Source organism: Notolabrus celidotus, chromosome 2 (assembly GCF_009762535.1).
Source record: "Notolabrus celidotus isolate fNotCel1 chromosome 2, fNotCel1.pri, whole genome shotgun sequence".
NCBI classification, from domain to species: Eukaryota; Metazoa; Chordata; class Actinopteri; order Labriformes; family Labridae; genus Notolabrus; species Notolabrus celidotus.
The window spans coordinates 12,540,009-12,562,759 of NC_048273.1; the positions used below are offsets into that span (position 1 = coordinate 12,540,009).

At 40.8% G+C, this 22,751-nt stretch overlaps 1 pseudogene; it reads right to left on the reverse strand.

Moving 5' to 3' along the window:
* Positions 1 to 9,888: 9,888 nt before the first annotated feature.
* The window catches only part of LOC117807484, a 68,006-nt pseudogene continuing 55,143 nt past the window's right edge, over positions 9,889 to 22,751 (reverse strand).

Genomic DNA, 22,751 nt, shown 5'->3' on the forward strand with positions numbered 1-22,751 from the left:
TATATTATGATCGTTAGCATAAATGTGTGTGTTTTTGCAGTGCTGCTTAAAGCTAGTTGCATTTAGTTTTAAGCACCACTGTGCAAGAGTCTCACAGAGAGAAGAATAACTTTAAACTCTACATCTTTTTTTACATTGAAGTACAACTTGGACATCACAAACAACTGCTTTAAAACAAATGAATGTATATGTATGATGTCAACACACACAAACACACACACACAGACACACACACACACACACACACACACACACACACACACACACACACACACACACACACACAATACAGAGCAGATCCAAACCGCTGCAACATTACTGTGGCAAGAAATTCTACAATGTGCAGCCAACTGGCTGAAACCCAAAAAGAAGAGACTCAACACATACACACGCACACACACACAAAATTCAAGAGACAAGCAGAGGCCCACTCTCTCCGATCTCATATGCGCTTACACACAAAACATGATTTTTTTTTGTCAGCATCCTTTTCCAATCTTACTCAGAGAAAGGTTACCCCTTAACGAGAGGAAAAGACTCCTTAAAAAAGTACATAATTATTGAGGATCAGTCTGTACTGTACGCTCAGATGACTGACTTTGAACTTAATTAACCTCTATACGGATCTACTTTTTACATCAGAATTACTGTGCTCAATGCATAAAACTACCTGACTTTTAGTGTGTTTGAATAGTGACATATTCAGTTTCAAAACATGAAACCAGACTGAAAGAAACATACTTGCATATTAGTTAGCAGAATTTGTCCGGAAATCTAATATTTTTCAATGGACAAAGAACACCCTTATTTATCTCAAGCAGCAATGATAAACACACACATGCACATTCAGAGGTAATGAACTGGACATAACTCATCCACAGTTGAAGAATGGATGACTGACTTAGCTTTAAGTCACTTTCTAGCATACATTCCTAAGATTTTCCTCAGGTCTATCCTCCTTCGTGTTATCACAAAGGCCGTTTCTATCTCCATGTTCTGTAAATGAGTTGTGCATTAGCATAATCTGACAGCACACAAATGCACCATCTGCCCCTTTTTAACAAGCAGTGATACAAAGCCTTTAATGTGACATCTAAAAGCCATATTAATGTGATGCTTTGGGCTTAAGGGGTTGCTGATAAGTCCTACTTCAATGAGCAATTAACTAATTGGAGCCATCCTTTGGATTTCTGCTTCTGCCTTCCTGCCATCATAGCGCTACTGTAAGCCTCACTACATCAGTAACTGGGTTAGGCATGCTGTCTGTGTGGTATACAGAGCAAAGATAGATGGATCTGTTTCACTTCTCTTGATGGATAACTCATTCACTTTTTGACATGGTAGTTCATTAGGCCTGAGGAGGAGAAGCAAGGTCTCTTCATTCTGCCTGACCTGGTCATAGATAATGTCCTAAGGTTCTCTGCTGATCAACTCTGCTGAATATACACAAACAGGATGGTTATATCTTGAGTGGAGCGATACATATTTAATTAGAGAGCAGTACTGGTGTAAAATATTTTAAAAGTGGTGTATATTTGTATCTCATTGCAGAGGGATGGATGAGATTTTCTCTCTCTTCTGGAATTTAAAATATTTCTTATACAGACTGTACTGATTCCATTTATGCACATTAAATATAATCCTACTGTCTGCTCACTTGCAGACTCTTACAACCTTTATGGCAGACTTCTCAGATGCATTATATATTCATAATATTCAGTGCTCTTTTGATTTAAAATGTGATTCTGATATGAACACCTTCACTCCCCTCTGCTTGCTTTTATATTATAGGACTTGACATAAAAAGGGGGTGAGAAGTGTTGGTGATAGGATGGAGTTATTGAGTCTCTGCTTATGGTCTGACTACATTTCAGTGAACACAATGGAGCCAGAGGCTGATTTCTAAAGGTAAATTACCATTCTGAGCAGTATGGCATCTGTCTGGGGAGGTTTATCACCTGTGCAGTGGATGTATCGTTGGGGGGAGGAGGAGGAGGTGGTCAGGACCAAAGCAGGTGACGAGAGGGAATAGAAAGGAAAGTGTTTGAAATGCATTTAAAATGAAAATCAGATAGGCTCTAATAGCTGTCATTCAGAAAAGCTGCAAATTGCTTTTGAGCAGATTGAACGGGTGACCAGGCGAAGATCAGGTCAGTTGATCCAGACAATGATGCTGTTGCCTTGGAAACAGACCTACATCTCCCAAGACTTCTGTACTCACATCCCCCAACCATCACCAGAGACCCCCTTCCAGCAGCTGTGCACCAGATCATGGTCCTGTCCTGGTATGTGCCCTGCTCTTTTTTAGATGTTTGCACAGATCACCTCACCATACACAGATACAAACTGTGTAAGCAAACTACCCATTCAACCCCATCAACATTCACCAAGAGACTGCATTTGCATACAATGACTCTGGCATACTGGGCGGCACGGTGACAGTGGTTAGCACCATTTTCTTCTATCAAGAAAGTTTCTGGTTTGAACCCCTCGTGGAGTTTCCATGTTTTCTCCCCATGTACATGTATATGTTGGTTGTCTCTGGGTACTCCAACAGTCATTCTGAAATGTCCATAGGTGTTAGTGTAGTGTGAATGCTTGATTTTCTCTATATATTGGCCCTGGGATAGGGACCTGGACCTATCCTGGCTGCTTTCTGCCTTCGCCCAATGACAGCTGGACAGGTTCCAGCCCCTCTGTGACCCCGATTGGGAAAAAGCAGGATGGACTCAGCCTAACAACTTACCCAACTACTGTCAACAACACTCACATCAGTTAAAACAACACTTTGACCCTCTTGACTAAACACACTTCCCATTTGCTGCTGCTGCTGTGTGTCACCTCCAGAAAGAACAACAAGCTGTAATGAAGGTGACATCTGTTCTAATTGTAGTAGAAACATATTGCTGGTGCTGACCTTAATAGACTTTCAACAGTAGTGCATGCTTGTGATATATACACAGACACACTGGGAAGTAATTTGTGGGGGGGACACAGAGGACGGTCCCCTACACTTTTTTTAAGGACCCCACACAAACAGAGCCCGCTTAAGCTGCAAGTCCCCTTCCAACTGCCCTCGCCTCTCCTCTCCGCACTGTAATTCCTACTGATTCAAACAGCAGCTGCAGCAGGTGAGTCTGTGGGGGTCTCTGTGATGCATACAGTACATATCATGGTGGCTTTGCAAGTCACTAATGTTAATTGTGCATGGATCTAAGAGCAGCTTTATCTTTACTTTGCTGCTTGCTTTCCCCGTAGTTAGCTCGCTAGCTAGCTACATATATTAGCAGTATCAGTGACAGTCTCAGGACCTGTCTGTCTAACCTGAGTCTGGTTCTGCTCAATGTTTCTGCCTGTTAAAGGAAGTGCTCTGTCTGCTCAATACTCACAGTTATATGAGACCCTTTCACAACTTCGCATTTCTAAACAAATACCCCATTGAATTTGTATAGTCTTGGATAATCTTGATGAAGTATTTGGAGTCCTTGTGATCTCCATGGTGAGACATTTTAAAATATCATAAGCTGTAATTGTCAGTCAACCACATCAGATACCTAAACCTTGTGATCAGACACCTGGAGTGTCGTCAATGTCTTGCGGTTCGGACTCACTGGTTGGTTCCCACTGGAGAGTCACAGTCACTTAACGTTACCCAATCTGACCTTGCTACATGAAAGTGAGATATCTTTGGATTAAAGACTTGTAAATTTTTTCCTAGATAAACTCAACCCTAGCTCACTTAGTAGGCTCTCATATCCCGGTGTCCAAATCATCTTCAGCAGTTCCTCTAATGGGGGACTCTGGTTGAGTTGGATGGGTTAACTGATGAGATGTGACAAGAAACATTCAGTCCTTCTTCAGTCATTTAATTTCTTCTGATGATGCCCCCAATCAGAGCTCTTTTAATAGGCACTGCAGCAGAGACTAGGGGCAAAATAAAACCACTCTCTGTTTCTACAGAGCCTGCTGTTTGATTTGATTGTCTGCCAACAGTCTCATAATTTTCTTCTGCCTTTTCTGGCTTTTGAATTGAGGAGATATTGAAATGTTCCCCTTCAAAAGATACAGAGTAATCTCAGTCAATACCTAATTAAAGTCTGGAGAGCTATACATGAGGATGTCATTACGTTTCTTAGGTGTGGCATTGTATAGCGCTTTTGATAATGGAGTGTTACTGTTTAACCCTTAAAGGTCGACACAGCAGTAAAAACCAGTCACTCTGTGGGACTCACGGCTTGCTCTCAGAGTGAGAGTGTGAAGTCTGAAAATGTTTTCATTTGATTTACAGTGATACTGAAGATGAACCTGCAGAGGAGCAGAACATTTCTGCAGCAGCTGCAGTGCCACCTAAGCATGGTCAGGGCTCCCACTCTTTTCCAGAGATGATTTTCCAGGAAATTTCCAGGACATTTTCATTGATGATCAAGCTGGTCTGACAGTCTAAATTTAGTTCCTAATTTAGTTCCTAAATGGTCTAATATGTTCCTCTCAGTGGAAGTCTACATTGAAAGACATGTCGTCTATGGCTATCAATGAAATCATCTCTTACATACTTAAAAATGATGGCAAATTGATAGAATAGAAATAGAATAATGCAACCACAGATGAGATTTTAAAAAATGTAAACTGTCTTCCTGCATGGCGATGTCTATTATGATCAGGGATGTCTACAACGTGGAGTTTCTGTGCAGCTGTGCAGCTGTGTCGCTCTTTTTGTTCCGTTTGTTTTCACTATCGGGAGTTTGCACTCCTACTAGCTAGAGCAGGGGTTCTCAAACTTTTTGGAGCCAGGGACCCCTTACAGGTGAGAAAATTGTCCATGGCCCCCTCATAATTGTAACACAGATTAAGCACATTAGTGATGTGTCATGATCAAAAGCTGCGGCTCTGAGAGCTAATGCTTTATAATGAATCAGAAGAGCCGGCTCGCATCAAGAGAGAGCCGGCTCCCAGTTTTTCCTTTCGCTGCTTAGCTCTCACAGTGCTCAGCCCCAGCTCTGCTCACAGCAGAACTTTGTTTTGATTGGTCAGCATGGCGGCCATGCGGCCAATCATATATGAGGATATAGGATACAGGTGATGGAGGGGAGGCTGTGTATCATGGCTTCATCTGTTCCTTCAGAGAGAGTCTTCTTGAATACCGGGCAAATACTCACTGTGAGGAGAAATCGGATCAGCCCATCCAAGCTGACGCATCGGATTTTTCTCAATGCCAACCTGAGGACATTTATTATGTTTGCTCCAGTTTGGTTCTGGTTCTGTTTACTTGAGTTGGTTCTGGTTCTGTTTGCTTGAGTTTGGTTCTGGTTCTAGTTTTGTTTGCTTGAGTTCTGTTCTGGTTCGGTTCCGTTCTGGTACGGTTCTGGTACGGTTCTGGTTCGGTTCTGGTATGGTTCGGTGCTGGTTCAGTGCTGGTTAGGTTCTGGTTCAGTTCTGGTATGGTTCTGGTTCGGTTCTGGTACGGGTCTGGTTCGGTTCTGTTTGCTTGAGTTTGGTTCTGGTTCTGGTTCTGTTTGCTTGAGTTTGGTTCTGGTTCTAGTTTTGTTTGCTTGAGTTCTGTTCTGGTTCGGTTCGGTTCTGGTTCGGTCCTGGTTCCGTTCTTGTTCGGTTCTGGTATGGTTCGGTGCTGGTTCGGTGCTGGTTAGGTTCTGGTTCAGTTCTGGTATGGTTCTGGTTCGGTTCTGGTACGGGTCTGGTTCGGTTCTGTTTGCTTGAGTTTGGTTCTGGTTCTGGTTCTGTTTACTTGAGTTGGGTTCTGGTTCGGTTCAGTTCTGGAACGGTTCTGGTTCGGTTCGGATTCGGTTCTGGTACGGTTCTAGTACGGTTCTGGTTCGGTTCTGGTTCGGTTCTGGTGCGGTTCTGGTTCGGTTCTGGTTCGGTCCTGGTTCGGTTCTTGTTCGGTTCTGGTATGGTTCGGTGCTGGTTCAGTTCTGGTTCTGTTCTGGTACGGTTCTGGTTCGGTTCTGGTACGGGTCTGGTTCGGTTATGTTTGCTTGAGTTTGGTGCTGGTTCTGGTTCTGTTTGCTTGAGTTCGGTTCTGGTTCGGTTTGGTTCTGGTACCATCCTGGTACGGTTCTGGTTTGGTTCTGGTTTGGTTCTGGTTTGGTTCTGGTTTGGTTCTGGTACGTTTCTGGTTCAGTTCTGGTTCGGTTCTGGTTCAGTTCTGGTACGGTTCTGGTTCGGTTCTGGTACGGGTCTGGTTCGGTTCTGTTTGCTTGAGGGTTGGTTTTGGTTCTGTTTGCTTAAGTTTAGTTCTGGTTCTAACCTTAACCTAACCCTAACCCTTATCCTTATCCTAACCCTAACCCTAATCCTAATCCTAACCCTAACCCTAATCTAATCCCTAATCCTAACCCTAACCCTAATCACACCCCTAAACCTAACCCTAACCCTAATCACACCCCTAACCCTAATCACAACCCTAACCCTAATCTTAACCCTAACCCTAATCTTAACCCTAACCCTAATCACAACCCTAACCCTAATCATAACCCTAACCCTAATCACAACCCTAATCACACCCCTAACCCTAATCACATCCCTAACCCTAACCCTAATCTTAACCCTGACCCTAATCTTAACCCTAACCGTAACCCTAATCTTAACCCTGACCCTAATCTTAACCCTAACCCTAACCCTAATCTTAACCCTAACCCTAACCCTAACCCTAATCTTAACCCTAACCCTAATCCTAACCCTAACCCTAACCCTAATCTTAACCCTAACCCTAATCTTAACCCTAACCCTAACCCTAATCTTAACCCTAACCCTTATCCTAACCCTAACCCTAATCCTAACCTTAACCTAACCCTAACCCTTATCCTTATCCTAACCCTAACCCTAATCCTAATCCTAACCCTAATCACAACCCTAACCCTAATCCTAACCCTAACCCTAATCATATCCCTAATCCTAACCCTAATCACACCCCTAAACCTAACCCTAACCCTAATCACACCCCTAACCCTAATCACAACCCTAACCCTAATCTTAACCCTAACCCTAATCTTAACCCTAACCCTAATCACAACCCTAACCCTAATCATAACCCTAACCCTAATCACAACCCTAACCCTAATCTTAACCCTGACCCTAATCTTAACCCTAACCCTAATCTTAACCCTGACCCTAATCTTAACCCTAACCCTAATCTTAACCCTAACCCTAATCCTAACCCTAATCCAAACCCTTACCCTAATCCTAACCCTAACCCTAATCTTAACCCTAACCCTAATCTTAACCCTAACCCTAACGCTAATCTTAACCCTAACCCTAATCCTAACCCTAATCTTAACCCTAATCCTAATCTTAACCCTAACCATGATCCTAACCCTAACCCTAATCATAACCCTAATCTTAACCCTAACCATGATCCTAACCCTAACCCTAATCCTAATCATAACCTTAACCCTAACCATGATCCTAACCCCAATCTTAACCCTAACCCTAATCTTAACACTAATCTTAACCCTAACCCTAATCTAAACCCTAACCCTAATTCTAACCTTAATCTTAACCCTAACCCTAATCACAACCCTAACCCTAATCATAACCCTAACCCTAATCATAACCCTAACCCTAATCACAACCCAAACCCTAATCATAACCCTAACCCTAACCCTAATCATAACCCTAATCCTAACCCTAACCCTAATCACAACCCTAATCTTAACCCTAACCATGATCCTAACCCTAACCCTAATCACAACCCTAACCCTAATCATAACCCTAACCCTAATCATAACCCTAACCCTAATCACAACCCAAACCCTAATCATAACCCTAACCCTAATCATAACCCTAACCCTAATCCTAACCCTAACCCTAATCACAACCCTAATCTTAACCCTAACCATGATCCTAACCCTATCCCTAATCACAACCCTAACCCTAATCATCACCCTAATCACAACTCTAACCCTAACCCTAATCCTAACCCTAACCCTAACCCTAATCATAACCCTAACCCTAATCATAGCCCTAACCCTAATCTTAACCCTAACCCTAATCTTAACCCTAACCCTAACCCTAATCTTAACCCTAACCCTAATCCTAACCCTAATCCAAACCCTAACCCTAATCCTAACCCTAACCCTAATCTTAACCCTAACCCTAATCTTAACCCTAACCCTAATCCTAACCCTAATCCAAACCCTAACCCTAATCCTAACCCTAACCCTAATCTTAACCCTAACCCTAATCTTAACCCTAACCCTAACGCTAATCTTAACCCTAACCCTAATCCTAACCCTAATCTTAACCCTAATCCTAATCTTAACCCTAACCATGATCCTAACCCTAACCCTAATCATAACCCTAACCCTAATCTTAACCCTAACCATGATCCTAACCCTAACCCTAATCCTAATCATAACCTTAACCCTAACCATGATCCTAACCCCAATCTTAACCCTAACCCTAATCTTAACACTAATCTTAACCCTAACCCTAATCTAAACCCTAACCCTAATCCTAACCTTAATCTTAACCCTAACCCTAATCATAACCCTAACCCTAACCCTAATCTTAACCCTAACCATGATCCTAACCCTAACCCTAATCACAACCCTAACCCTAATCATAACCCTAACCCTAATCATAACCCTAACCCTAATCACAACCCAAACCCTAATCATAACCCTAACCCTAACCCTAATCATAACCCTAACCCTAATCCTAACCCTAATCACAACCCTAATCTTAACCCTAACCATGATCCTAACCCTATCCCTAATCACAACCCTAACCCTAATCATCACCCTAATCACAACTCTAACCCTAACCCTAATCCTAACCCTAACCCTAATCCTAACCCTAATCATAACCCTAACCCTAATCATAGCCCTAACCCTAATCTTAACCCTGACCCTAATCTTAACCCTAACCCTAACCCTAATCTTAACCCTAACCCTAATCCTAACCCTAATCCAAACCCTAACCCTAATCCTAACCCTAACCCTAATCTTAACCCTAACCCTAATCTTAACCCTAACCCTAATCCTAACCCTAATCCAAACCCTAACCCTAATCCTAACCCTAACCCTAATCTTAACCCTAACCCTAATCATAACCCTAGCCACAAATGCTCTGCATAAAAAAGATCCTAGGGGCCCCATTAGATAGATCCGCAACGATTTGTAAAGTGGATGGACACTCTGGAGGTGTCTGTCTGTTCCACCATTCACGAGGCCTTCTCTGGAAACACTGTACAGAGACGAATTAGAGGACCAGATGGCAACTGGACCAGCAAAGGAGTGCGTTGCCCAACACCCATGTTGGAGTTTAAAGCTAATTAACATCTGCATTAACATCTTAAATGGATGAAAACTCACTGAGATATAAGGTATATCAATTCGCCACATCAGGCTTTCATCTGCCAGTGCTGGCCTAGAGTAGCTCCTCTTATCCTACGCCTACATCCTCCTCAATGTGAGACTGGTCTGAGTTTCTCTGAGTGATAAAAAAAAAGATAAAATAAACTATGACAGTTTTTTTAAATGGAGGAAATGAATGCATACAGTTAAAAACTAGAGGTTCTAATCTTAATTCTAACGTACAACTTGCAGGGGGAATCTGCCTAAAGATAAGACCCACATTATTTGACCTATAACTTACATAATGTGGACTAAATTGAAATGACTTTCTTCTGTTTTTTTTAATATGGAGGAAATTAAAATATACTGCTAAAATGACAATTCCTTAGCTTATCCCTAGAAATTGGTGTCTGTGGCATAAGTGGGAAAATGACTTGTCAGAAAAGTCATCTGGGGAATTACCCCCATGAAAAAGTAACAATTTAAAAACTTGGGGCACTAAAAAAGAAATGTAACAAGATAAATCACACACAAGAACAGTAGATATGATTCAAAATCAGTTTATTCAGAGTTTCTTTAACACTTTATTTAAAATAATCATGTAAAAAATAGTGAACAAGTCCTTTATAAAAAAGGGTTCACAGTAGTAAGTCGCAAGAGGTAACTGCCACAAGCAGCAGAGCTGAAGCTCATCAAAATAAAACGACACACTATACACCAAACCAAAACCTACAGGGTTCTGTACAAAAGAGAACACAAGGGAGCAGTCTGCTGCACATAAAGAAAGACAAGTTCTTCCCTTTATGCTTTGTCTTTGCCTTTAATACAGCCATGTTTCTTGTGTTTCTGCAGAGTCCTTTGAAATTTCTATGAAGTCCAACAGTTTAGAAGTGTACACTCTAAGGTAAGCATTATAAAGTGAGTCTCTCTTTGCAGAGCAAGAGTATTTATTTTATTGTTTGCAGTTTTCTGAAGAATCTCTCTCCTCCAGACAGTCACTCATGCTCAGTCACAGATCAGTTCTAGCCTCTTGGCTCATTTATCTCCTCGACCTGGCTCAGTTCAGCTTTCAAAGGTGACTGAAAAAGTTTGTGAAATGTCCCAGCTAGCTCCTGTCTTTTATTCTCCTTTCTTTACTGGCATCCAGACTTTTGAGCAGGTCACTGCATTGCAAAGGTAAGAGAGGTGACGAGCAGCAGAACACACCTGCTCCGCCCAGTAATTAGTGAATATTGAAGCCAGCTGTTGATAATTAAGTGTCTGAGGCAGAGAGGATAAAAGGACCCATTGGATATACACACTGGCACAACTCAGACTTACATTCATTATAATGTAAAATAAATAGTTATAGTAATTAATAAGAAATCAGATGATGTTACTTTCTAAACAATGATACGCTTACTCATTCAGTTAAACAGGGGTCTGTCCAATGTCGCGTCCACCGTTGTACATTGAATGGTGAAACCAGTTGTGCTAATGGGGGAAAAGCTAACTTCCTAGTCCAACTGATAGGATTGGATTCAAGTGACAGTCAACGTTTTCAAAACTCATCAGATAATCCGACCTCCTTCTTCCCTTTCCTCACAGTAAGCTTGTTTATTCCTGCTCGCATAAAAAGAAGGTAGTGTCACAAAGTTTGGGGAAGCCGAACAGAGATATAATCAATTTGCCTTATATATTGCACTTTACAAATCACTTCAATCAATTTGCCCTATATATTCCAGATGAATGAACCTCTGCTGGTCAACACTATACATCACTGGAGGATCTGTACGCTGATTGGCTATTGCGGCGCAATAGATTTGCTGGAGTTCAGACTTTTTAACTCTCGCAAATTATTTGGGTTGCCCAATTCGCACTGCCAGACCTCTACTCGCATCATTTTGCATCTTAACGTTGACTTTACATGAAATTAATTTGTGTGAATGATTTTATTCATGTTTGATGTGAACGCCCCTTTACTGTGTTCTATTATGATGGATAAACTGTAAAAAAAAATAACAACTATGCAACCAAAAAGGCAAGCTTTTCCTCACCTAGCTGCAGAGCAAATTTTAGTTGATGAAAAAAGTTATGATAAGCTGAACATCTAGTTTCACACTTTTCTAGTTATATGTGTTTATGGCAGGGAATAAATTGTTGATGGACTTGTCATATGGACAGATGAATGAGAGGAACTTTGTCCTGCTACATCACTTTCATTAACTAACAGCAAACATTCTTACAGCAACACAAATTATGAGTTAATGCAAGGCATGTGGAAATACTGAACTGAGTGAAGACAAACTGAAATCAAAGGTTCAGAATACCCTCAAGCAATAACTGATGCATGTCTGGAACAACAAGAGCAGTTTGAGATAGTTTGACTTCTGAAAAGTGACTGGTGTCTGATGTGACATGATGATACTGAACTGAGATGAGTGTTTCTGTTTTCCTCTGGGAGCTCAACAGTTGATCAAAGTAAAAGTCTATCACTGACAAGAACACACAAAGCTAACAATTAAATAAGTCAGTTACAAATGCCTCTGAGTCAGAAAGCAAAAAAATCACTTCAAGTTGAGCATGTCTTAGAAATCGAAAACAAGCAAAAGCAGCGCCGTTAACAAATAAACACAATGGCGCTCATTTATCAATCTGGTGTAGAAACCAGCGTACAACAGGGTTCATGGGTTATCTATGAATCCTGTGTAGCTGGGTCAATCAAGGCGTACGCATTATCAGATTTTGATAAATGTTGCCACTGAAAACAATTGTCATTTTAATTTTAACTGTACTATGCAGATGATGGTAAATATTCAATATGATAACTTGCAGACTGGTTAACCTACTCATTGTTTTAAATTAATTCAAGGTGTGGTCATTTTGTCAAATGCAGCCTGGCCTTGAAGTTTGTCACTTGTGCGCAGTTACGAGGCAAGTCAATTATGAACGAAGACCTGGAGTGGGATTTGAGTGTTCCCTCTGCCCACGTCCAGATAAATGCAGATCTTTGCATGGACATAATCATACACCTAGTTTTTGGTCGTAAGCAAGTTTGATAAATGAGGGCCTAGGTACATAAAGGAATAATGTGTTTAACAGAAAAAAGGTTCAAACCAACAGCAAAGATGACTTCCGTGTCTCCTTTGAATTTGAAAACAGCATTTCCAGCAATCTCCACCTCATTTATGGTTTGTAGAAAACAACTTCTTTCTGAAGAATGGTCAGTGTCATCTCATCTTTAAAAAAGAAAATTGATTAAATACAAAAAAAATCAAGCAAGTTTACCCCCAGGGTTCAGGCCTGGCAGCTCCTTGGCAGGTCTCAGAGTTCACTGTGATTCAGACTGACTCTCAGATCCAGAGGTGGAGCTCAGGGCAGAAAGAGGGCTTGGGTAAAGAGTTCTGTTCTGTACGGTTAGAAGTATTTTGGGAAGCTGTGTCAAGAGGTGAAAAGGGCAGGGAGAAATGCGAACTGTAGTCAGCAGCAGCAGAGGAAAAATCAAAAGCATCTGTTTCAGAAGTTGGTGTGGTTGTGGCCATGGCCGCCTTCTCCTCTGTGGTGTCCTCCCTCTCTGTGGCCGTGCCTCTTGTGATTCCTGCGTTCCCTCCTGCTCTTGTGGTGGTGTCTCCGGTAACGGTGGGCCTGTCGGGCTGATGGAAATGAGACACATTAAAATACGGCAGGGGGGTTTCAAGGAATGAGTCACAGATTGATAATCAAACGAAAAGCTAGAGTGGAAAAGTGATGTAAGAGAGAGATGATCCACTGACAGGAATCAGAAACATTCAGACAGAGCGGTGACACCAGGTAAAAGTCGAGAGAACAGGGACCAAATATCAGAAAGGTCAAAGGGTTCTCTGTGGATTTAACTGTTTCCACCACACTGAGGGAATCTGTTTTATCTCACATTCAGGAGACTGAGAGCATTCAGCAAGAGCACCTCACTATAAGCTTGTCCCTGAAGTTATCTGCCAAATTAAGCTACTCTGTCCCTTACTGCATCTTGCCAACAAACAAATATTTTTTATTATAATGGATGATAACAACACTGTAACTCTGAGCCATAAAAACAGCACTGTCTAAAGATGAAGAGAAAAAATAAGAATAATAATTTTTAATCACTTTGAAGAGAGGCTACAATATTTCAGTTTTTCAAACTTACTGTCACATTGCGAGCTGAGTGAAATCACATACAAGGAGCAGTATGTTCAATATTTATATTAATCCGTTATTTGTCCTCTGAAGACGAAAAATATTTTGTTTAATACTTCAAAGGAGACCTGGCCACTTTTAAGCAACCCCAGGGGATTATAATTCAGTCTGCAACCAGAGTGATATTTTTGCTGCTATTATTAATAATGAGATCAGGGATGTTGACAGGCACGAATCCTCATGGCGACAACATATCCTCAAGGTAGTTAAAGTTGGTGAATTGACTTGCAGATATATGATGGTGTGAGTGGTAAAGATAAAAAATATAAATATATAGATGACCTAACAAACAGAATTACTACTTTAAATCTTGTTGTCTCTTTCTCTTGGGTGTAAAACTCACATTTTATGCAGATAATTTTTGGCCGCTCCCACTTGCCATTGGCACGACACTTAGCAGTGGGGACATGGCGCTGCAGGAAGCCATCAGCACACTGGTAGCGCACTACAGAGTGGATGTCATAATGGGTACGCTTTTGACCAATCAGGAAGGCATTATCCAAAGTGGGTGGGGCTCCACAAAGCACTGTTGGAAGAAGACATAATGTCACAGAATATTGATCAAACTGTGCACGTTTGTTTATTATACTGTATATCCTCTTGTGTTGTAAGGATATACCATCATAAAATCTATGAATAACAATGACTCTTAGCTTTGTTATTATGCCTGGTAAAATAGTCAATTACTTTTCAAGAGAAACGCCTCAAACACCTCTCACAGCAAAAACATCAAAATGTGGGTTAAGCTCTGCAGGACAGAGTGAAGGTCTATGTCTGACAGTGAGTGGGTAGCTTTAAAGCATCACAACATTTCAGACACACAAGAGTCTAGGCAGAGTGAGGCCTGACTCTCTGACTGACAGGCTGGTTGGGTTTCAGAGAGACACTCAAACAGCTTAACAGATTCTCTAACTGTCTTGTCAGAGGTTGTCAGTCTCCCTTTGCACACTACAGGTGAATGTGTAACTCTAGGTATCACTCCATGGTGGTGCTGTGACTGCAGTGCCAAACTAATCTAAAAATGTATCACATCCACACTTAAATTTCATTTACACCCTTTGATGCTTCAAGTGACCGTGTGGCAACTCTAAGTGCTATCAGAAACTGTTTCTAGTACTTTTTAATCCCTTGTCCCAACAACTCTTTAATGTGTTGTGTTAGAAACAGGCTAAAAGTCATTTTCTCCTCATTGGAGACAATCACTGACAAATAGTATTAGATGAGGATTATTGTTATACTGGAAATATCAGTTCAGGTTTGATTAACAACATCTTGAGTGTGTGTACTCGCAGCAATTCCTCCTGATTACCTCACTAGATACGAAGAGAACCCCGACTGCTTAAAGGCACTGACAACAGATTATCATATTTGAAAGCACCCTGAGGCAGCTCAGCTTATATGGCTAAATTAGAATTCTTAGGATGTCCTGTGTGTATATAATAACCCTTCAAAACAATGGACTTAAATTTCACTGTGGGAGTTTAGAGAAGACTATGTAACTCTCACCATAATAATCAAGATATAAAACTTAATCTTTGCAACCCTTTTCCATTAAATCATGTTTTGCATTGTCCCCCCTTACAATAAAAGGGCATGAGAGTTGAACTGACTGCTATCACGTATCATTAAAACATGGCCACGGGGACTTAAATATCTTCTTAGTATAATATCCAAATGTGCAGAGCTTACATACATTGTAAAATAGACTATACTTCTTTTCTAGTCTTAGGACTACTCAGAGTGCTTTTACACTACCCATTCACACCACATTGATACACTGAGGCCAGAGGATTCTATGCTGAGTGCACATCAGTATCAACTAATCCTTTGCACACACATTTACACAGCACTGGCTGTGCCACCGGGAGCACTTTGGCATGCAGTGCATCATGAGTTGCTTTTGTTTTCTTTGTTTTGTAATCCGTCATTGATTTCTTGTTTTATTTTCTAGATTTTACTTGTGTTTTAGATTTTGTTTCCTCCCAGTGTGTATTGAAATTTTTGGATTTTCTTAATGTACATGTTTTATTAAGTATTGTGTCTTCTCTTGTCTTTTTGAGCTTTATTAATCCCACATATCTGTTGCAATGAGTAAAAAAAAATGAAGGGGAGGACCCATCTGCAGAACAAATCTTACTTAAAAATGTCCATAAACAAAATTCTAAAATGTGCAAAAGAAAAAACGAGGAAATACAACACAGGGGGTATGGTATGATGGAAGGCACTTAAAATGATGTGATGATCAAACACAGTAGAGGGGAAACACATAGGCTATTTTCAGAACCGCCCACTATACTACCAGTGCATACTGATCTGGCCAAAATGTAGTATGTAGTATGTGAACAAGTGCAAAATCTGCAATATGCCAAAACTACCGAGATGTCGTACTGATTCAGGAAATGTTCTCAGTGTGCAGCGGACTAGTCTTCCTCACGTTCTGTTTCCCACAATGCACAGCGCTAACTTTACGCTTCTTCTTTTTCCGTATATGACAGCAGGCACTCGCTTGTTTTTTGGTGCTGTGAACTTTATTAAATTCCATATAAACCACTTATTTACTTTTTACATCATAAGTGGATGCTAAAGAAGCAGTTTCACTATCAGCTTGGCCATTGTTTACTTCCGCTTTCTGAAACTGGAAATTCAGCAAAGCCTATCCCAGCAAACGGCATAACAGATCCAACAGAAGAGTCATACAACATACTACCGTCAAATGCAGTATGCAGTATGCAGTATGCAGTATGCAGTATGCAGTCCTTACTGCATACTCCATTCGTAGGTAGTTTGTAGCAGGCGGTTTTGAAAACAGCCAGAGACTAGATACACACTGGTTAATGAGCAACAGGTGTGGACACAGGACACAGGTGAAACTAATCAAAGAGGAGGGAAACACTGGGGCAGGAAGTAAAACTAAACTGACGTAATCACATAAGATGAAACCACTGCAACAGTGTATTAGAGGAAAGATTTGCATTTTTACCAACATCATAAAGCTCAAAGTGTAACAAGTGTGTAAGTGTGCAATACGCACTGCATACTGCATTTGAAGTTAGTATGTAGTATGACTGCTCGGTTGGATCTGTTATGCAGTATGCAGGGCCAGGCATTGCTGTTTTTTTCTGTTTTGCAAAGCGGAAGTAAACAACAGCCAAGCTGAAAGCAAAACTGCTTCTTTAGCATCCCCTTATGATATAAAAAATCAAGTGTTTTATATTGAATTTCATAATTTCCAAAGACACATGGAGAAGATGGGATGGATATTGACTCTTTAACTACTGAAAGTTACAAGATTCAACTGTGTTTTTTTTTTTGCATTACTTCACTCATTTAGCAGATTCTTTTATCCAAAGCGACGTTCATACGAGAACAAGAACAACACATGCAAAGATCTAGACAAGAGGAAACAAGATCAGTAAGAGCAACAAAGTGCTTCAAGTCAATTTGGGGGCAGGTACTGCCAAGCAGTGTAAAGGCAATGCACAAAAGTAAGTAAGGAATTATTTTTTTTTTTTTGAATAAAATAAAGAACATCTACAATGAAGTAACCAAACCATTTAAGACCTTCCATTATCATCATCAACAATTAACATCACCACAATAACGACCAAGTGCTAGGTCACTCAAGAGCTGTAATATAATGGGCCATTAAATGTCTGATACAACTCCAACACAGTAGTTTGCAATAATGCACCTCAGCTGTGCATTGTGATAAACAGTATCCATGGGAGACTGGTGCACTGCATACTGACAAATGTTCCCGAATCAGTTCGACTTGTGGGTAGATTTGGCTTATTGCAGATTTTGCTCTTGTTCACATACTGTCTACTACATACTACATACTGAATTCAAATCAGTACCTTACTACTAGTATAGTAGGCAGTTTCCAAAACAGCCATTGTCTTACTATCTTTCCCTAAGATCTCTACTCATCGTCCCTGACCGGTCACCTGATGGATGAATGTGTCCTATAAGCTCCCATGCTGTTATCACCAAATCAAACAAACGCTGCTGAGGAGCAGAAAAACACATCACGTGACCTGTGAGCTTTAGAGAGCAGACGGGTAATACGCAGCATGGAGCTGACAAACTCCACTGATAAGACAGGACATTACATGAGGTTACTCGGAGCGAAAAAGAACCCCACGGGGAGGAGAAGGGGAGATGAGAAGATGGTGATAATTGTAACTGACTGATTACGGTCAGAGGAGGGCTGGATGCTTGGGACTTGTGACAGTGAACATCAAAGGTGGTGCAACACTGAGCATGTGAGGGCAATATCTTTCCTTTTATGAAAGACTGAGGTGGCTGTTTGAGGAGATGAGTTTGTTGGCCGATGTTTCAGAGGTTTGTTCACTTGTGTTCTTGGATGACAAATTCTCAGCTAGAGAAATTATCTCTGACATTAACAAAATGACCATTAGTAAGGTTCATGCAATACAAGGTTTTCACTTCACATTTGCCCTGACTTTGATCAAATAAATCACTATATTTTCTCATTGATGTTGTTATGTGTTGGCATATGATGTAATCTTGTTTCAGCGTCAATTTTGAAGTTTACTCAGCATTTAACAGATGAAAAAAAACATCCCTATAGAATTTTTAAATAGCAATACATCATCTATAAACTGGCCGACAGTGACATAAGAAAATGAGGAACGTCTTGTGCTGGTATAGCTCAGATAAATAGCTTGTGAAAAAGACTTTAATATGACACTGATGATGAAGATGAAAGATGAAAAATAAAATAAACACCAAATGCATCAGTTCATATTTTATTCATCATGATGGATGATATTTTCTGCAATTGCCCTAAAAAGTTTCTCAATATGTTTGCTCACTCTGTTTCTGTTCAATCTTCTGTGTTCTATGATATCTAGCTTCAGATGAATTAATAAATGAAGATTCAAATCTACAACTAACTACAGCTTGTCACATGTCATTGCAGGGAAGATATGAAATTCAGCTGTCACTGGCTACCTTGATTTTATTATGTCTGTCTTCTTTGCGTTGTTCATGAGTCTGATCTGTGTGCAAGTGTGTGGTGAAAAACAAGCTCTAATAAGATCTCAGAGGAGAAAGTGATATCCTAAATCTAATGCAAAGCAATGGCAGCTTCAGCAGGGGGCATTCAGCAGAATACAACACAGGAACTTACACACACGGCAAGTTTGCTCAACTTGTTTTCAGAGTTTAACTTTCCTCTGCCTCAAGATACACTCAACATTACTAAACACCATATTTCCCAGAGGAGATGTAGCAGTGATATGAGAGGTATGTAGAGAGCATTTAATAGCCGACCTGGAGAATAATGGGTGATAGTAGAGGGAATGCTGGTGAGCAGTAAGAAGCGTAAATATGGACTGAGTGAAGAGGTTCAGAGCTAATCTCTTCTGTTGCAGAGAGCCATGTATAATGTAAAGTGTGACATACCCAGGATGTTCACAATCCTCTGAGGGTTTGTGCCGTCACTCTCTGTGCTTTAACACAATGAGGCTGACACACTTCAGCTGCTTTACATAAAAAAGTTGAAGAACATTTCGTCTTTTTTTTTTTCACATTCTGTCTTGTGATTGTGCTCGTTTGATTTCAGAGTATAGAGCTAGCAGCATGAGTTTTTCCTTACTCCTCTTTACTCTTCCCTATTCATTTTTCAAGGTTACCATTCATGTTGTGCTCCCTTACATTTCTGTTAATCATCTCTGGTTAAAGATGCAGCACAATTTATACATCTCTCTCTCCTTTCACCCTCCACCTAGATATTCTCACCTGTTCCCTTCTTGCAGACGTAGGGCAGGTTGTAGTTGCAGGGCACATCATTCCATTTGCCGTTCTCATGAGCGATCATCACCACGCAGTCTTCTCCTCCAGCAAAAAAGTTGTCCGGCTGATTCTCACGCCAATTCTCATAGTGCTGCACGTACAAATATGACAAAGAAGCACAGTTACAGAATTCAAAAGAGTAAGTTAGTGATTCAGAATAAATTATTTTTTCCAGATGCCATACTGAGCACGCTCAGTTGATTCACACAGTTTGCCCAGGGACTTAAACTCCACTGAGATCAACGTTTGACTGAGCATTGAACACACTCAGCTGGTTCCTCACCAGGTCCATCTTGTCGGTCCACTGAAAGTCGTCCTCCACCGTGCGATCATTCAACCCGATCCAGGTGTTGTCATGGCTCAGGCCTACGTCAAAAGAGACACATTGAGGAAGGTAATACAGCCAACAGAGAAAGCACACCTACACTATTACATAAACAGATACATTATAAGGCAATCCAAGGAATAGCATCCAGGAACATAATTTAATCCAATAAGAAAACAACAAATGGTGTAAATATGAAAAAACACAGCTCTTTAGCAACAAAAAAGCTGGAGTCTTCACATTTACTAACAGCAACTAATGGACTTTCATATTAGTTAATCTTGTTTAGCAACTGTCCATGTCATTTGGATTCCACTGTTTAGTTTAGAATGCAAGCCCTAGGCTTCTAAAGCTTAGATAATACACACTGACCCCTGATGACATCATTAAGGTTATTTTTTCTCTGATGTAATATAGCTCCCAGAACAATAACAACATTATCCATCATTTTTCACAGTGCAGTAATAGTCCCAAAGACTATAACCAACGCTGATCTTTACAGTGTGTGTCAGATCACTAGAGTGCTTATTAATGTTTGTGGTTGTAGACCTTTGTGCATCAGGCTCCTCACATGAGGCCTGACTCAGTCCTGAGATTTGACCTCTGACCTCAGCTGAAAGATAAAAAAAACACCAAGTTCTACAGTTTCTGTCTTTAATGCAGTGGTGATGATATGTCTGTGTTGTGTCAATCAAAGCTGATCTGATCTGATTACCAGGCCCATTAATCTTCCTATTGAGTCTAATCTCTTATTGCAGGGGTGGAGACGTCTCTTTTCAAGACAGTTAAACACGTTTTTTGGTAACTGAGCACAGGCTAGTCAGCAGGTTTGCCTATGGATGTCACCGTCCTGGCATCCGCCTGAGACAGAAAGTGTCATTGCAGTGTCTCTCTGCTGGTGATCTGGCCATATAACATGACACGTATCTGTGGAGCACTGCCAGGAGGTCAAAAGATAAAACTGAGGAGATGAAGGTTTATGAGGCCCCTAAGGAAGACTGTATGTATATATGAATGGTTATGTTTCCTGGCTCAGAAAAGCTGCTCTCAGTTGGCCAAATGTTTTAGTCCATGATGATCGCCAGAGGGAGTCCTGAAAGTGCAAATCAGTGCAATAAAACTGAAGAGCGGCGATGTTTCTTACTGCTTTCCTGTGTCAACATAATTCAGGACAGTGTGTTAAAATTCCAGATGACGTTGCTCTGCATTGAACCAAAGAATCTAACCACGAGATTGATGTGATTTTTCTTATTTGGTACAGTTTGCCAAAGACGTGACAGTTTGACTTCCTTATCACACACGGACTCTAAGAATCTAAAGTAAAGTGCAGTCTTTGTCTTGAGTGGATTTATTTAACCCAGTTGGTGGCAATTTGTTCACAGGGCACAAATTATGCCTCACTAACTTTGGGGATTTTTCACCCGTTTCAAGACAAATCACATCTCAAACAAATGTTGCAGTATATTAAATGGTTTGTCGGAGCCTGTAGCAGCATTTCATAGTTATGGATGGTGATTCACATTTATTTTGCTGAACAGGCTCAGCACCTGAGGGAGTTTCCAGCTGGGAGCACAATAAAACTCATCAGAGGCTGTTCAGAGCAGAGGTAGAAATTAATCACAGTTATTGAAGACAAGAGCTGTCATGTACAAGTATGATAATGATGTTAATGTAGAGGACTAGATATCAATCAGCATCCAGTAAAAGCAGTGTGTAGCAGCACAGTAGAGGACATCTGGTGATTACAAAAGCCATGTAATTGTCTTTGTTACAACTGAAAGGTGACTGGTCTTATGCCATTGGTAGCTGTATGAATTGTTCAGTTTGTTTCGAGCTACACAGTAGCCAACAGAGGAAGAGACAATGGTTCTATTAAATATGCTTACTGCTGAAAATAATGCATTTTAATCACTGATGGTGGCTTTACATAGAAGGCTCTGCCATCAATGTGGTTTGAATGGGTGCTTGTAACAAGTAATGCAAAGGCACTTTGAGTGGTATTTAAACATACTGCAGTCCATTTGCCATTTACCTTGTTTGATTTGTCCAATCAGTTGGTTTATGAAAAAAAATATAATTTAAAACACATTCAGGCATGCTAACTACAACACTAGGGGTCATATCATACACTTAGCACAAAGCATCTTGGTGTACAGCTTGAGTGTCATTGCTATGTCTATGCCTAGTGCCCACATTTAGTAAATAGCGTGAACTTGCACTCATATTAACACCCATGAGTGTGTTGGTCTTAAAATGAGCTGTGGCCAGGTGCAAAGGTTATGGGGAAGCAGAAAGCATGTGTGCAAAAACCTGGTCTTAAGTCCAAAGTCAATTGTGCAGCACTCTCCTGATATTTAGAGGGCACAGTGGTGAGACAGTAAGATGTTTGTTAGAGTTCACATTGCACTTTCCTCTGGTTGTTATGCACACATAGAGAAACAAAACCCGAATCATAATGCCTAACACTAAATTCCACTGACAATGGTGCCCAGAGATATGAATTGGGAGGATTACATATGCTGACTTGAGCTCAGTCTATTTAAGTGGAGAGGTTGAAATCCATCAGCACCTAGACCCCTGCCTGCCTCCAGCAGGTGCACCTGGCTCTCAAGGGCAATGAGAGAAGACATTCTAATTTATCTGATTCATGTAATGCATTGAACACACCTATGAATAATCAAGGGACTTAATTCAACCTCTTTGCACCCTGCGCACCACTTAGCGCCCAGATTGTGTACCACTAGACAATGCATTTTAGATTGTTTGAATAGGTCCCTATGTGTACAAGTCTAACCTATTTGTAGTACCACGTTTTAATGCTAAAAGTCACATTAAGCTTGATGTAGTTGGTCTTGGTCCAAAAATAGAGAAACATTTACATAGATTATCAACTATGCTGAGTCGGTCTTTCTTCATCATCCACTCACCTCTGATGAAGTTCTGCTCGCCCAGGCTGTGGATGCTGGCCAGGTGTCCACTGTGCTCCCTGCAGTCCTTCTCAGCATCTTCCCAGTTGTGTCTCCGGCTGAAGTATCTGTAGCAGTGGCCGTGGAACTTTTTCCAGGCATGCTCACAGCCTGCAGTGTCTGTAGGTGTAA